The sequence below is a fragment of the Eulemur rufifrons genome, chromosome 2 (assembly GCF_041146395.1).
Source record: "Eulemur rufifrons isolate Redbay chromosome 2, OSU_ERuf_1, whole genome shotgun sequence".
Taxonomy (NCBI): Eukaryota; Metazoa; Chordata; class Mammalia; order Primates; family Lemuridae; genus Eulemur; species Eulemur rufifrons.
The window spans coordinates 85501689-85517412 of record NC_090984.1 but is presented as its reverse complement, the minus strand read 5'-3'; the positions used below and the strand labels follow the sequence as shown (position 1 = coordinate 85517412).

The following is a 15724-nucleotide window of genomic DNA, read 5'->3' as shown; positions in this document are numbered from 1 at the left end:
GACCATTTAATTTTACAGTCATCCAAGTCTTGGTCTATATTTGTGTAGCTATGATTAGTGTATATAATTTTAACCAATTTTCATGTACTTTTTTTCTGTGTATATGGATAATTAAATTGCACAAATAAAAAATGTTCCTTTACTTCAGCAATATCCATAAAAATTTTGGATTTCCTTTTTGAAAACTGTTTCTTGGCCGGGCGCGGTGGCTCACGCCTGTAATCCTAGCACTCTGGGAGGCCAAGGCGGGTGGATCGCTCAAGGTCAGGAGTTCGAGACCAGCCTGAGCGAGACCCCGTCTCTACTAAAAATAGAAAGACATTATATGGACAACTAAATATCTATATAGAAAAAATTAGCCGGGCATGGTGGCGCATGCCTGTAGTCCCAGCTACTCGGGAGGCTGAGGCAGTAGGATCGCTTAAGCCGAGGAGTCTGAGGTTGCTGTGAGCTAAGCTGACGCCACAGCACTCACTCTAGCCTGGGCAACAAAGTGAGACTCTGTCTCAACAAAAAAAAAAAAAAAAAAAAAAAGAAAACTGTTTCTTGCACCAATGCCAAATAATGACTATCCAGGCCGGGCACGGTGGCTCATGCCTGTAATCCTAGCACTCTGGGAGGCCGAGGCGGGTGGATCGCTCAAGGTCAGGAGTTCGAAACCAGCCTGAGCAAGAGCGAGACCCCGTCTCTACTAAAAATAGAAAGAAATTATATGGACAACTAAAAATATATATATAGAAAAATTAGCCGGGCATGGTGGCGCATGCCTGTAGTCCCAGCTACTCGGGAGGCTGAGGCAGTAGGATCGCTTGAGCCCAGGAGTTTGAGGTTGCTGTGAGCTAAGCTGATGCCACGGCACTCACTCTAGCCTGGGCAACAAAGTGAGACTCTGTCTCAAAAAAAAAAAAAAAAAATGACTATCCAGATCATAAGATAGAAGCCACCAAACAGCAACTGATCCATCCCAATTACAAACAATCTCTTAAGAGGTAAATACATTTAAAACCCATAAAGGAGACATCACTTACACCTTCAGGCTGACAGTACAGATGGAGCAGTCCTAGTCCAAAACTCTGAAATCCAAAATGCTCCAAAATCCAAAACTTTCTGAGCACTGACATGACACACAAATGGAAAATTCCACACCTGACCTCATGTGACAGGTCACAGTCAAAACCCAGCACACAACAATGAAGGTGACATTGTTAATTCTGCAGAAAAAAATGCTGTTTTAGGAAAAATCCCTCAAACTGTGCATTCCTCTAAACTCCACCACAATCAAGACAAGATGACTTCTGTGACCAAAAGTCACAGGTTTTCCCCACGCACACCAAGTAGCAGACACCAGCTAGTGTCCCCTAATTCATTTCTGACACTATCTACCTGGAGACAGCATCAGATCCAACAGGGTGAGGATTCAGTCCCCAAAACTGCCCCCCACCCTACACAAGTTCCAAGTCCGGGCCTCCAGAGCTTCTTACCAACTAGCTTCGAGTTGAGGTTTCCACGACACTCTCTTTGGGTTTGATTAATTTGCTGGAGCGGCTAAAAAAAAAACTCACAGAAAAAACTTATTTAGGTTTATCAGTTTATTACAAAGGTTGTTAGGTTATCAAGTATGAAATGTTCTATTTCGTAAGTACTGCATTACATAGTTGATATCTCCAACACTTTCACTTTTATACTTCTTATTTTTTATTGTGAAGGTACATCCTCATTGTTTCAAAAGCACTGTTTGGCTTGTGATTATCTTTCAAATTCTTTTTAGAGCAATTTTTGTGAAACTCTGGGTAAGTAAAAAATTTGTGTTATTATTGAATAGGAGTTCTGTCGTGGAACCAATGCAGTGCAGACAGCTCAAAACATCAGCGAAGTGTTTGGGAAGGATATGGCTAATTCATGCACAGTACACTGATGGTTTGAGAAGTTCCGCTGTGGTGATTTTAATCTTGAAAAATGAGCCACGCAGGTGACCTGAGGCCAAGGTGGATGAGGGGGTGAAAGCTGTAGTGGAAGTGAATCCATCTCAACCTACTCATGAATAGCAGCAAGGTTCAACGTTACTATTCCAACAATATTGGACCACTTGAAACAAATCAGCAAGATAAAGAAGCTGTATAGATGGGTTCTGCATGAATTAAACGAGCGCCAGAAATCATCTAGAAGCTTGCCTTTCTCTGTTGTCAGGACATAAAGAGGACCCATTTCTACACCCTATTGTTACATGTGATGAAAAACAGGTTCTTTTTGACAATCGCAAGTGTTCGACACAATGGTTGGATAAAGATGAAGTGAAGGAACACAGTCCAAACTCAAATATTCATCAAAAAAAGCTAATGGTGTCTGTTTGGTGGTCCAGCACTGGTATTGTCCACCACAGCTTCATGAAACCTGGTCAGTTGATTATAGCGGATGTCTACTGCAGCCAGTTGGATGAAATGATGAGGGTGCTCGCCATTAAGCAGCCGACATTGGTCAACAGAGACAGGCCAATCCTTCCGGAAAACAACACTTAACCACATGTCGCACACATGATGCTGCTCAAACCACAGAAGCTAGACTTGGAAACTCTGTCATCCACCGTATTGACCAGACCTTGCACCAAATGACTACCACTTCTTCCAGGCTTTGGACCCCTTTCTTGCAAGGAAAAATATTCAATTCACAACAAGCTGTGGAAAACATCTTTCACGATTTCATTACCACTTGCTCTCCAGACTTCTTTGCTATTGGCATAAACAAGCTACTGTTAAGATGGCAAAATTGTGCCCATAGTTTAGGCACATACTTTAATTGTACTGCTTCTTGTTTAAGATATAATAAACTTTTGATTCGAAATCAGACATTTCATATTTAATGACCTAGTATAAAGGATATAGAGGAAGAGATGAATAGTGCGAGGCATGGGGGAAAGGGTGTAGAGGGGCTTCCAGGCCTTCCCTTGGGCGCACCACCCTCCAGGTACCTCCACGTGTTCAGGTGGACACTCACTGAACCCAGACCTCTTAGGTTTTTATGGAGAACCATGCTGAAATGTGATTAGCCTTCAGGCTATGGGGTGGAACTCTCTCTGGAATGAGAGTCTTATGACCCACAATCGGAAAGGTGGGGGAAGCCAGAGAGATTCTGTTTCCTGAGGCCTAAGGCAACGAAGATCATAACAGATGACTGTAACAAGGACTATGGGAGTTATGAGTCAGGAATTGTGGATGAAAACCAATATATATGTCATAACACATAAGTGCCTGTAGACAACATGGTCAAAATGTGTGAAAGGCTTATTGAACAACTAAAGCAGCACACATTCATAACAAACAAGAAATCATGTCAATTTATAAAATCAAAAAGAGACTACTAAACAAAAATCATTGTTAATGGTGACAACGATGACTTTGGAGAAAACATTTTAAAAAGCTACCAAGCAGAATATTTCCTCATCCCTAAAGGACCCACTTCCTGGTCCCTGGAGCACTTCTGATGTTTCTTCTCACATAAAAAAATAAAATACAACGTACAGTAACCTTTTAATTGGAACACAGCAGCACAGGAAGCCCATCACTGTTTGCTGCTGCTGTTAACAGCTGACACAGGTATTCTGGTGATGCTACTGTGCTGCTCAGTCACCCCGAAGACATTATTTTTCCACTGTAATAACGGTATGTCATTTTTTTAATGTCAGGTATTTATGTGTGAATAAGTATATGAAAATGATGGCTTATCAGTAGCATATCAATTCAGAGTCAATGCCAAACAACCACAGATTACCCACATGACTGAGATGGTGACACCTTTGCTTTCTGACAGTTCAGTGTACATGCTTTGCTTCATGCACAAAATTATTTAAAATATTATATTAAATTACCTTCAGGCTATGTGTAGAAGGTATACACGAAACATAAGTGTATTTTGTATTAGACTCGGGTCCCATCACCAAGATACCTCATTATGTATAAGCAAATAGTCCAAACTCTAAAAAAAAATCCAGAATCAGAAACACTTCTGGTCCCAAGCATGTTGGATAAGGGGTACTTGACAAGCAGTACAAACTTCAAATCGTTTCCAACACGGTTGGAGGGATACAAACAAAATCACTAATCCTTTAAAAATTCTTAGTAACTAGTATGGAAATTTCATTTGGGGCCTCTGAAACACATGTAGGCATAGACAATAATCATTAACTCTTTCAAAGTAAATGCTCCTAAGGATAAAGACTATACTTTTCAATACATTTCGTTGTATTATCCTAGAAAGCAGAACTTCAGTAAAGGGACACTCAAATGTAGAAGGCTCAAAGTAAACACACAATTAACACTTGGTGAGTGAACTGAATAGTTTAGAAAAATAATGCAGAGGGAAATAAAATTAAGCTTTACTTCTTTGAATAATATGTCTACACCACAGCCATACAATACAAATGGCAAATTTCCTTAAAAAACTGAGTACACCGAGATTCATTAATGAAGGCTTGATATGGTTTTCTTTTAAAGGATAAAAAAACTAAGTTTGAGTCTGTCAAGAACATTAAATTGAATTCATGTTGAATCTTCAAGAATGATATCACTGGCCAGGTATACTGCCTCATTCCTGTAATCCCAGCACTTTGGGAGGCCCAGGCAGGAGGACTGCTTGAGGATAGGAGTTCAAGACCAGCCTGGTTAACATAGCAAAGACCCCTGTCTCTACCAAAAAAATTTGTTTTTAAATTAGCCAGGGTTGGTGGCAGGCAGCTGTAGTCCTCGCTACCGAGGAAGCTAAGGCAGGAGGATCACTTGAGCCCAGCCATTCCAGGCTGCAGTGAGCTATGATGGCACCACCACACTCTAGCCTGAGCAACAAAGAGAGACCCTGTCTCTAAAAACAAAACAACAAAAAAAATTATATCACTATTACTTTAATAAAACAAGCAGGCTAACAACCTTTACAAATGGAAAGGTGGGAAGTTATGCTCATTTTCCCCAAACTGGGAAGGGAAATTTATTTTGTCCTAACTTCTCCTAAGCTATCAATTTGGAGGAGGAAAAAATGGACTCATCAAATTCATTTCATATAGCACTCTCCAAGAATACCAAACAAGCAATATAAACACAGGGTTATTCAAATTTAATTCTAACCAATTTTGACTGAACATCTAAAGCTAAGAGAGCATTCTTGATTCTACAGGAAACAAAAATTAGTTAACAATCAGGCCAGTCCTTAACAGACTTATTCAATGTCCAAAATTTTAGGACATTTAACAGGAATTACCACTGGATTATATGAACTCAGTCAAGAGGTAACAGGTATTTAAATCAGAGCCATCAAACATGAGAAAGATTCAGCAAGTGTTCAGTTAAAGCTATGCTTGGAAGCACTCAAAACATCTAAAAAGGACTTTAACAAAACTGTAATACTTAAGCAGTCCAACAAATAATTTGGCAAGGAGATTTTAATCTCCAAAATTAATTATACATTTTAATTAGGTATGTTCCCTTTCTCATGTCCCTTAAAAGTAGAAGGGGAAAACCCCATGCAACATTCATGAAGGAATAATTCTTAAGAGAAGATTTACAATTGTTTGTTCTCTGTATTTTAAAATAAGAGAACTAAAATTCAAAGAAGATAGATACGGTAAAGATTCACAAAATAAAACAAGACAAAAACCCAAGAATCAAGGTGACTCGCTAGTAATACATACAACGATGTTTTAGGTAACTGAGAACACCCATAATACAGAGCGCTAAGTAAGGAGGGAAGAAAATTTTAAATAATTCATTTTTTAGATTCAGAAATAAAACTAACATGGTTTAAGTTTTCACCTAAATTTTAAGGCCCTCAAAGGGGGGGAAAAAAAGAAAAGAAAAAGAAAAAGAAAAAAGAAAAAGGTTAGTCTTAAAATCTTTTTTACTGTTATTTTTAAATGTAAAAATATACTATGCAGTCTTAAAAACATATGCAACTAGCTAATAAAACAAACATGTGAACTCTCCAGTGAAGTTAATATTTATCTGGGCTTTCATAACCAATTTTATTAATGATATTTGCCAAAAAGGGGGGAAAACACAAGGTGTTTTTAAAATATAATAAAAGACAAAAGAATAAATTCCTAAATAAAGACTGCCATTTGCTAAAGAATATAAATAAGGTTTGCAAAACTGTGCTAAGAGAAAAACATGACTAAAGTTAACTAACACACTTAATATAATGCCTGGCATATAAAGTGTACTGTACTTTTTTCAGTAAATGAATAAAATATGCCTTGAAATTCCACAAGGTAAAAATGTTGGTGTGTTTTTTACCTTTTTATGAAGCTTATCATATCATATGATAAATAAAATACAGGCAAAGAAAATGTCCAATGAAAGATAATTCCTCGAAGTATAAAGCTCTAAGACCCTCTTTAGACTTCGTTTCAGGATACATTTTGATAGTCCTCTTTGTAGTACCCCAAATGAGCTAAAATAGAGTGATGATGATAGAGCCCTTCATCTAGCAAAGATGACAGTCTGCACTCAAGAAACCTATTCCCTAGGGCTACAGTGACTGGGGTTTGTGGAAAGCACAGAGAACCTCCAGAGAATAACCCTGATGACTGAACTTGAAATAAAATCTCTAGGGGCCGGGCATGGTGGCACATGCCTGTAGTCCCAGCTACTCAGGAGGCTGAGGCAGGAGGATCACTTGAGGCCAGGAGTTTGAGACCAGCCTTGGCAACACAGTTAGATCCTATTACTATAAAAAATAGAGAAAGTAGCCAGGTGTACTGGTACAAACCTATGGTCCCAGCTACTCAGGAGGCAGAGGTGGGAGGATCGCTTGAGCCCAGCAGTGAGCTATGATCACGTCACTGCACTCCGGGACAAAAAAAGAGCCTGTTTCAAAAAAAAACCAAAAACAACTCTGGATAGTCTGAATCCGGAAGAGAAAGAATTGCCAGCAAAGCTGAGAATTTAGAGATAAGCAAAGAACCAAAGAAAACAGAGAACTCAAGGAATGAAGGTTCTACACAACTGAGTATCAAAGATGACTAACAGGATAAAGATTTAACAAAAAGATCTGTTCTTCATGTTATTTCCTCCCTCAAAAACTGTCATTGGGTATAAGGTAAGACTCAAACTCCCTCCAAAATCTGGTCCCAACCTTGTTTGCTACTCTTAACACCAAAACTTCTAATCATATAGTCTTTAAAAAAAAAAAAAAAAACCTCTTCTCTGGATTCTTGAAGACTTCTCTTTGGTCAGGTGTCATTAATACAATAAAATACCTTACACTGTGCAATTTATAAACAACAGAAATTTATTGCTCACAGTTCTGAAAGCTGAGAAGTCCCAGATCAAGGCACTGGCAGATTCAGTGTTGCAGTGAGGGCCCGTTCCTCATAGATGCCACCCTCTTGCTGTGTCTTCACAAGATGGAAGGGACAAAGAGCTCCTTCAAGCCTCTTTAAGATCACTAATCCCATTCATGACATAATCATATCCAAAAGGCCCTACTTCTTAATACTGTCACGTTGGGGATTAAGTCTCCATATATAAATTTTGAGGGGACACCAACATTCAGACCATAGCAAGGGCCAATTCAATGCCCACACCCAGAAAGCTTTCCCTGGCAGTCACAGTTGCTTCCTCTGAATTCATGTAACATTTATTTACTTCTCTTCACACACCTACTTAAAACCCAAACTAAGCAGGGCATGGTGGCACCCGCTTCAGCCCAGAAGTTCAAGGCTGCAGTGCGCTATGATCATGGCTATGAACAGCCACTGCACTCCAGCCCGGGCAAGACCCCATCTCTTGAAAAAAACAAAAAAAACAACCAAACTAAATTATAAACTTAAAGAGAACAGGGGATATGTACATTTCTTTATGCTCTAAACTCCTAGCATAATGCCACCCTAATGTACTAACAAAGTAGGTACTTTAAACAAGCAGCTTCAGAAGAAACTGGTGGAAGTAAGATTGCAGGCAATTAAAAAGCTCAATGACTTGGAAGGTACACGAAGGAACTTTTTGTGGTGATAGTAATGGTAACGTTCTGTATCAGACAGGGATATGGCTTACACAGATGTATGAACCTCTCCAAACTAAGGGAATGGTACACATAAGAGTCCAACATTTTATTACATACAAACGTTACCTAAAAAACAAATAGTAATAGGCAAGCTGAAGTGTCTAGGTGTAAAGTACACTTACTTTGAAATACAAGAAAAACATAAGATTGATGAATGGAAGAGGAACAGGTGGTAAAGTAGCTCAATTACAGAATCTAGGTGATGGGTACTTAGGTACTCAACATACAAACAATTTTTTCAACTGCTCTGTGACTGAAATTTTTCTACTTTAAAAATGTTAGAGGAAGAAAAGCAAAGACCAGAAATTAAGGCCATGAGCGGCTTGTGTATTTCTCAAGTTCATCAATTAAAGAAAAAGATTGACTTCAAAAAAAAAAAAGAAAGTAAATACATGCCTGAGAGTGGAAAGAAAAGGAGAACAGATATTTGGACTGTCCCTCTTTCCTCGACCTCTAATTTTAGGTGCCTACACTAGTTCTGACCTTGAGCATTTCTTCTTGCCTCAAAGAAAGTGCTAGCTTACTAAACTCCACTCATTCTAGGACAATCCAAAACTGTGGTGTCTAGGCTCTAGGCCCTTTGTCTGTCTTAGGCTATAATAATCTATTCCCTATTAATTTTAATGGAGTTTCTAATACCTCCTTACACCAACCTTTAGGTAAGACCTCTGGCCAATCTGGCATAACATAAATGGTTCATCCTCTTGGCCCAATTCTAGCCTTTCAGACCCAGGGCCCTCCATGGCAAGGGAATGTTAAAACAAAGGTTAACGGTCCTTGCAGCAAAGACATTTTACCTGTGTGTCACAGCTCCTGGTTGAGTACCTGGCACAGAGGTACTCAAAAATATTGGATGAATGAAACATGCCTGACAATAACGCAATAACCACACTTATTTAGCACTTAGTTTCACATTTATATCTATACTGCGCTGAGGGTGGGAAATGTACATGCTAGGTTTCTGAAGTTGAATACCTAAAAAGGGACAATTGAGAGCCTCTTCTATAGAGCACTAACTAAAAGATAGAGTTGGAAATGAAAGGTTGGCAAGTTCTTTTAACTAAGAAACATCCACATTTTAATTATTAATGCTCTCCTGGATAATATAATATGTTCATCAGCTCCAAAATACCATAAGCATGAATTAAAGGGGAGAAGACAAATTATGCAAAGATAAGAATTGACAGGAATTCAATTTCCAGATGATCTAAATGCATTTGAAGTTAATCTGCTCTTTTTTGTTTTTGTTGCTTCCAAATGACTGCAGATTATGCACTTGCTGAATTTTCCTTTGTCACACGTGACCTAACAAGGAAGGCATTCATCATACCATAGTAGCTTCCCCAAAAGTATCTGGTTCTAAACAGCTGCAAATTTTGGAAGATAACACTAAATTATATCTCTAAAGATAAGTATGTTCTCTCCCCAAAAAATATTAGGATTAAAGTTTACTAGAAAATAAAAACTATCCAATTAAACTGGCTGAGCATAAATTAAGTATAGAAAATAAAGTAGAAAATGTTGTAGGAATCCTATGTTATGTTACTAAAACAATTGATCCAACAAACATATCCTAAAGAATTTCTAAAACACAGCACTCTCATTCTTCATGACATTTGCTTTTATACCTCAGAAAGATGCCACATCACTAATGACTGCTTAAGTTAGTCCTTTCAAATGCTGTAATTGAATAAAATGACAAATGTCTTAAAATATCAATAGTAAGCTCAATTCTCAAATCAATTTCCATAAAACCATTTATAAGTAAAAGCTGCTTCTCACACCCAAAACTGGAAAGCACGGGTGAAAAACATTCTGCCAAAAGTTGAAACAGACAGTAAAAATCTTTCATGCAAGTTATGGCTTGTTAAACAGTTATACAACAATACCCAGAAGCTGGTTTTTTTGATACTTGTCAGTGTCTCTCAGTCACATCAGAATACAATAAATTAACATTTATTTGCCACCTAATAACTCATTTTCCATAAGCAAAATAAAGGGAAAAAATGTACTGCCAAGGAGGAGCTATTTTATTATCATCACCTGTAGGTCTTTCAACTCACCTTTAGTTTCACTTTCATCCCTTCCTATTGAAGCTGGTATACTTAATTTACACAGCCAGGTGTCCTGCCCCAGCATGGCTAGTCCTTGGGAAAGAAACATGCAAACATCCTTTTCGTACCTCCTTCAATTTCTTTACATAATATTTTGACAAGGTCCTTTCATCTTTTTTTTTTTTATAGGGTCACGGTTTTATTAGAAGATTTTTACATTAAAAATTATTTTCATAATTTTAAGTTGATTTAAACTGGTTCTTTTTTGTTGTTGTTTGTTGTTTTTTTTTTTATTTCAGCTTATTATGGGGGTACAAAAGTTCAGGTTATATATATTGCCCATGCCCCCCCATCCCCCCCTCCAAGTCTGAGCTTCAAGTGTGTCCATGCCCTAGACAGTGCACTCATCACATAGGTATGCACCCATCCCCTCCCCCCACCCCAAGGTCCTTTCATCTTAAAGAGTAGATTGATCAACATCCCCAATATCAGCAGTTTCACGTTAAGTCAAGTATCTATCAGTCTTTCCAAAGGCTCAAATGTCATCTTTAGAGCCTTCACTCAACGTTGTCACCATACAATTCCCAATTTCTTAAAAGGAAAAAAAAAAAAAAAAGAATAACTTTCAGTAGTACACACAATGTTGTCGAACTCCCAAGACTAGTGAGGATCAAAATAAGATTTACAGAAAAGCCTTGTTGTATGAACTTCCAATCAAGTCTAACAGTAATTAACAGGGGTAAATTTTTTATTTCATTTCCTGCATTAATGGGCATAAATTCCATCTGCATGTTGATAGAAAATCCTGGAGGCTTTTTTCCGAGTCTGCAAAGGCTGGGAGGTCCCTGCCGGCGGAAGACATCGGATCTCATGGTTCTACGTCCTTTTTTGTTCCCTGTTCCCCTCTATAAAGGGGCTTAACCTCGACCCCCCCCCCCCAAAAAGGAAATCCTGGAGACACTATGTTATCAATCACCTTTAAAGAGCAGGAAGTATTGAGAAAACAAACAAAAATCCTACCACTACAAGTCAAGGTCAGTGAGAAAGGATTGAGGCCTCCTAGCAAAACTTCCAGCTGAAGACACCAAATGCAATTATAGCTTCGAATTTTAAGCTTTCTACCTTCTGAACTAGATACTATTTGCATAATTCTACAGAGAAGAAATGAAAGTATTGATATGCTGGAATACCTGAAGAGGGTCAGTATAGCAAATGACTAGCTTCTCTCCCAGCCTATGCCTTTTTAAAAGCTTTGGAAGAAAAATAATATTCATACACAAATCACTTTCTAGAAATTCTGTAATTTCATATTTCAAAGTACTACAGACAAAATTTTAGTTACCATTCCTGACCGGCAGTTCGGGGATATGTTATTATACTAAGTTATGGCCCAGTCTCAGTAAGAAAGCAAGAAAAAGGCTTGTTGCTGAGCTCTAAGCCATAGAAAACGCTCAATTATCCATGGTAGCACGGGGTAGGACAGGGACGACCTGGATCAATTAAATCATCAGGTAATTATTATTTAAGAAGAATGTTGCATTAATTCAAACCCCCCCTCCCCTTTACAATACAAAAAGTTCCTTTAGGGCAGCCTCTGTCCACGCCTGTAATCCTAGCATTCTGGGAGGCCAAGACAAGAGGATCACATGAGGTCAGGAGTTGGAGACCAGCCTGAGCAAGAGCCATACCCTGTCTCTATGAAAAACAAAAAACATTAGGCAACAATGGTAGCACGCACCTGTAGTCCCAGCTACTCCGGAGGCTGAGGCAGGAGCATCACTTAAGCCCAAGAGTTTGAGATTGCAGTGAGCTATGATGATGCCTCTGCAATCTACACAGAGTGACACAGACTCTGTCTCAAAAAAATAAAAATGAAAATAAAAATAAAAATTTCATTTGAAATCCGACTCCCTCCTCCTGGCCATTTGCTAACAAAAAATGCTGTAGCAGGTAATGTCTAACACACACAAAAAAAGTAAAGCAAACCGAATTATCAATACACCAACTGGTTCTATTTTTTAAGCCATCCAACTAAGTTCAGCTTCATAAAAGGCATTTACATTACACACCCAACCCCTCCCCCAAAGCCTCCTACCTTAGATTTTTCTAAATCAAATGTGTCTCATATTTAACTGTAATAACGGTCCTAGTTTAAAATTAAGTTAAAGACCTTGATAGCTATTACATTAAAATTGTAAAACGCCAGTATCAAACAACTTTCCATTCAAACCCGTTACGATCCCAGGCGTTGACAGAGGACCGAACTTCCTTTTCCTCCCCTGCTGGTCCTCCTGGCCCTTCCGCGCGCTCAGGTCCCAGCCCGGGCCTGCAGTGACATCACGGCCCATCGCCTGGAAACCCCTGACGTCACAGACACGCGGACCCACAGTATTATTATGACTTAATCGCGGACTGGGGCCGAACCGCAGCAGACTGGCGCCCGCCCAGGCCAGGGAAGCATCCGACCCTCGTCCTGCCCCGTCCCCGAGGAAGGTTAAGGACAAGCGCCAGCTCACCTGCGCTGGGGCAGAGACGGACACAGTGGCCGGGTGCGACAGGGCCGAGGCGACCCCCACCCAGAGCCCTACTTCCTCACCCGCGCGGTATCGCGGGTGGGAGCGCCGGTCCGGTGCCTGCTCAAGACCTATCAGTGATCTCCTCGGCTTCAACCCCGACCCGGGACCCCGCTCCCGCCCGCCGGCCCGCGGAACCCTCCGTGGCCCCCGGAGACGCTTAGCGCCGGACGCGTGCGTCGGCTGAGGGCAGCCCAGAAGGCGCAGGCCGCCGGGCCCCTACTCCGCACGCGCCGGGCGGCCGCAAGCCCCAGACCTGCGGGCACCGGCCGCGCCTCCGCCCCCACCCCCCGGGCGCCCCGGAGCGGCAACCGTGGCCGCCACGGGACCCCAGCCGCGCCGCCCTCACGCCACGCCCCACTCCGGCCCCGACCCACCTGCGCTCCGGCCCGGGCCCGGGCCTGCCCGGGGATGCACCAGCCCGCTACGCCGGCGGCGGCTGGAAGCCGGGATAGCTCCCCACAGCTGAGGCGGAGCCCAACGCTCGCCCCGAAACCCATTTGTGTGGCTAAAGCGGCGTGACGTCACGCGCCGGCCCAATCGACGGTTGGCCGGGGGGAGGGGCCAGGGAACCAGGGGGGTCGCAGCGCCCCCTGCCGGATAATGGGGGCGAGAAGGGGGAACGTGAAAAGGGAGATCAGGGCTAAGCCTCTCGGGTCGCGGCGTGACAGAGCGATAGAGCTTGAGCATGACTGCAGGAAAGGGAGTCAAACCCACAGGCCAGCCAGAACGGGAGTGACGCCAGGGTGCAGTCAACAGACCTGACAAGTTTATTAATACTCAGGGCGGACCCGAAGCTATAAATGGGATTAGATACTGTTCGATAGCCTAGCAAACTTGGGTCCCAGTCTTGGTTCTGCTACTAAGAGGGCTGAGGGCTGAGCTTCAGCGATCCAATTTGTAAACTGAAGAGGATGGAAGAGTCCCTTCTGACTGTCATGCCTTTCCATGCAAATCATGGCAGGAATACCTACCAGAAAGTAGATACACTTTGAGGTTGACAATCTCAAACTGTTAAAGTCTGTAGAAGCCTACAGATTTGTTAATGATGAATATAAAATGGGTTTTTAATACTTTATATTCAAATCAGAGGGCCAGCGAGGAAGCTTTTTATCTCCAACCTTTGTAATTGTCATTGTTTTCATTGTAAAAGTAATTTTAAACACACTGAAAGACATAAGGACGATAAAGAAAAATCCTTCATCGTAACACAGCCACTCTTAGCATTTGGCGTATTTTCTTTTGGAACTTTTTCCCCACTCATATTCATTTTATAATGTTGTAATCATAGCATGAACATAGGTTTGTTCCTGTCGCTTCACTTTTATAAGCACTTCTCTTATTTCTACATAAGCTTCATAACCAACTTAACAGATGCATAAAATTAAATTAAGTGGACATATGAAATATACTGCATTAATTCCCTATTCCCTATTATATTCATTAATTCCCTATTGGACATAACTTAGGTCCTTCTCTTTTTATCACGATAAAGAAATTGTAGGCTGGGCGTGGTGGCTCACGCCTGTAATCCTAGCACTCTGGGAGGCCGAGGCGGGTGGATTGTTTGAGTTCAGGAGTTCGAGACCAGCCTGAGCAAAAGCGAGACCCCCCGTCTCTACTAAAAATAGAAAGAAATGATCTGGACAGCTAAAAATATATATAGAAAAATTAGCCGGGCATGGTGGCACATGCCTGTGGTCCCAGCTACTCCAGAGGCTGAGGCAGTTGGATTGCTTGAGCCCAGGAGTTTGAGGTTGCTGTGAGCTAGGCTGACGCCATGGCACTCTATCCAGGGCAAAAGAGCAAGACTCTGTCTCCAAAAAAAAAAAAAAGAAAGAAAGAAAGAAAAACAGAGCTCCTGATAAGTTTTTGACTTTTAAAACAAATATTTGTCTGCCTTCAGAAATATTTAGAGCTTGGTTTCATTGAGTGTCAGATTACATAAGATTGTCTGCTGGTTCCACATTCAAAATTTATACTGAAATTTAGTTTAAAGAAATATTAATATTAATACCTATAATTTAAAGGATGTTGAATTTGAGGCCAAATAACTAAATATTAAATACTTTAGTAATATTTAATAGTATTATGTAAGTTTCTATAGTAACTTGAGACATTTCTTAATATGCATGTGATAGCAATATATGTTTGAATATTTTACTTAACTGCACTAAGACTTTTTAATTTAAATATTCTGTAAAATTTTTCTGTCTTGTCATTTTCAAGTTGCAATTATATATTAATTATGTATTTTAAAATTTTGAACTTTTGAAATATAAAAATAATATATGAGAAGCACATAGTCAATGGATAAATTTTGAAGACATGTTGAATAACAATGTTGAATTCCAGAATGATAGGCACAGTCTGATGCAATTTATATAAACTTTAAAATTTTATAAAAATATACTATAAAAATTTTCAAAGAAACATGGATCTGTGGGAAAAGCATAAAACCATAGAAGTACAAGGGACTTCAAAAAGTTCATGGAAAAATGGAATTAAAAATAAAAAGTGTAAACTTTCTCCATGTAAGCTCCATCAAGTTCAAGATACTTTTATAAGTGGTGATACCAGCCATTTAGTCCATTCCTAAACTCCTGAGGGTCCTGGGAATTTAACCGTGTCAATGCAGTCTGTTTTACATTATAAATGGGTGCTCTTTACAGGTTTTTTAAGATTGGAAAACAAAAAGAACTCAGAAGGACCCAAATCAAGACTGTAAAGTGGAGGCCTAATGATTTCCTAACAAAACTCTTGCAAAATTGTGCCTGTTTGATGAGAAGAATGAGTAGGAGCATTGTCACAGTGGAGAAGGACTCTCTGGTGAAGATTTCCTGGGTGCTTTTCTGCTAAAGCTTTGGCTAACTTTCTCAAAACACTCTCATAATAAGCAGATGTTATCATTCTTTGGCCCTCCAGAAAGCCAACCAGCAAAATGCCTTGAGCATCAAAAAACACTATTGCCATCACCTTTGCTCTTGACCAGCCTGCTTTTGCTTTGACTGGACCACATCCACCTCTTAGTAGTCAGTGCTTTGATTTTGA

At 40.3% G+C, this 15724-nt stretch overlaps 1 protein-coding gene across 2 annotated transcripts in view; it reads right to left on the bottom strand.

The window, feature by feature from the left end:
• The window catches only part of LOC138380419 (MAPK-interacting and spindle-stabilizing protein-like), a 36592-nt gene extending 23445 nt beyond the window's left edge, over positions 1-13147 (bottom strand). For both annotated transcript variants that reach the window (XM_069464967.1, XM_069464969.1), the window contains exons 1-2: positions 13051-13147; positions 11839-11952 (exon numbers count right to left, since the gene is read on the bottom strand). The gene's annotated coding sequence lies outside the window, so the exon portion shown is untranslated. The remainder of the gene's footprint in view (positions 1-11838; positions 11953-13050) is intronic.
• Positions 13148-15724: the final 2577 nt, after the last annotated feature.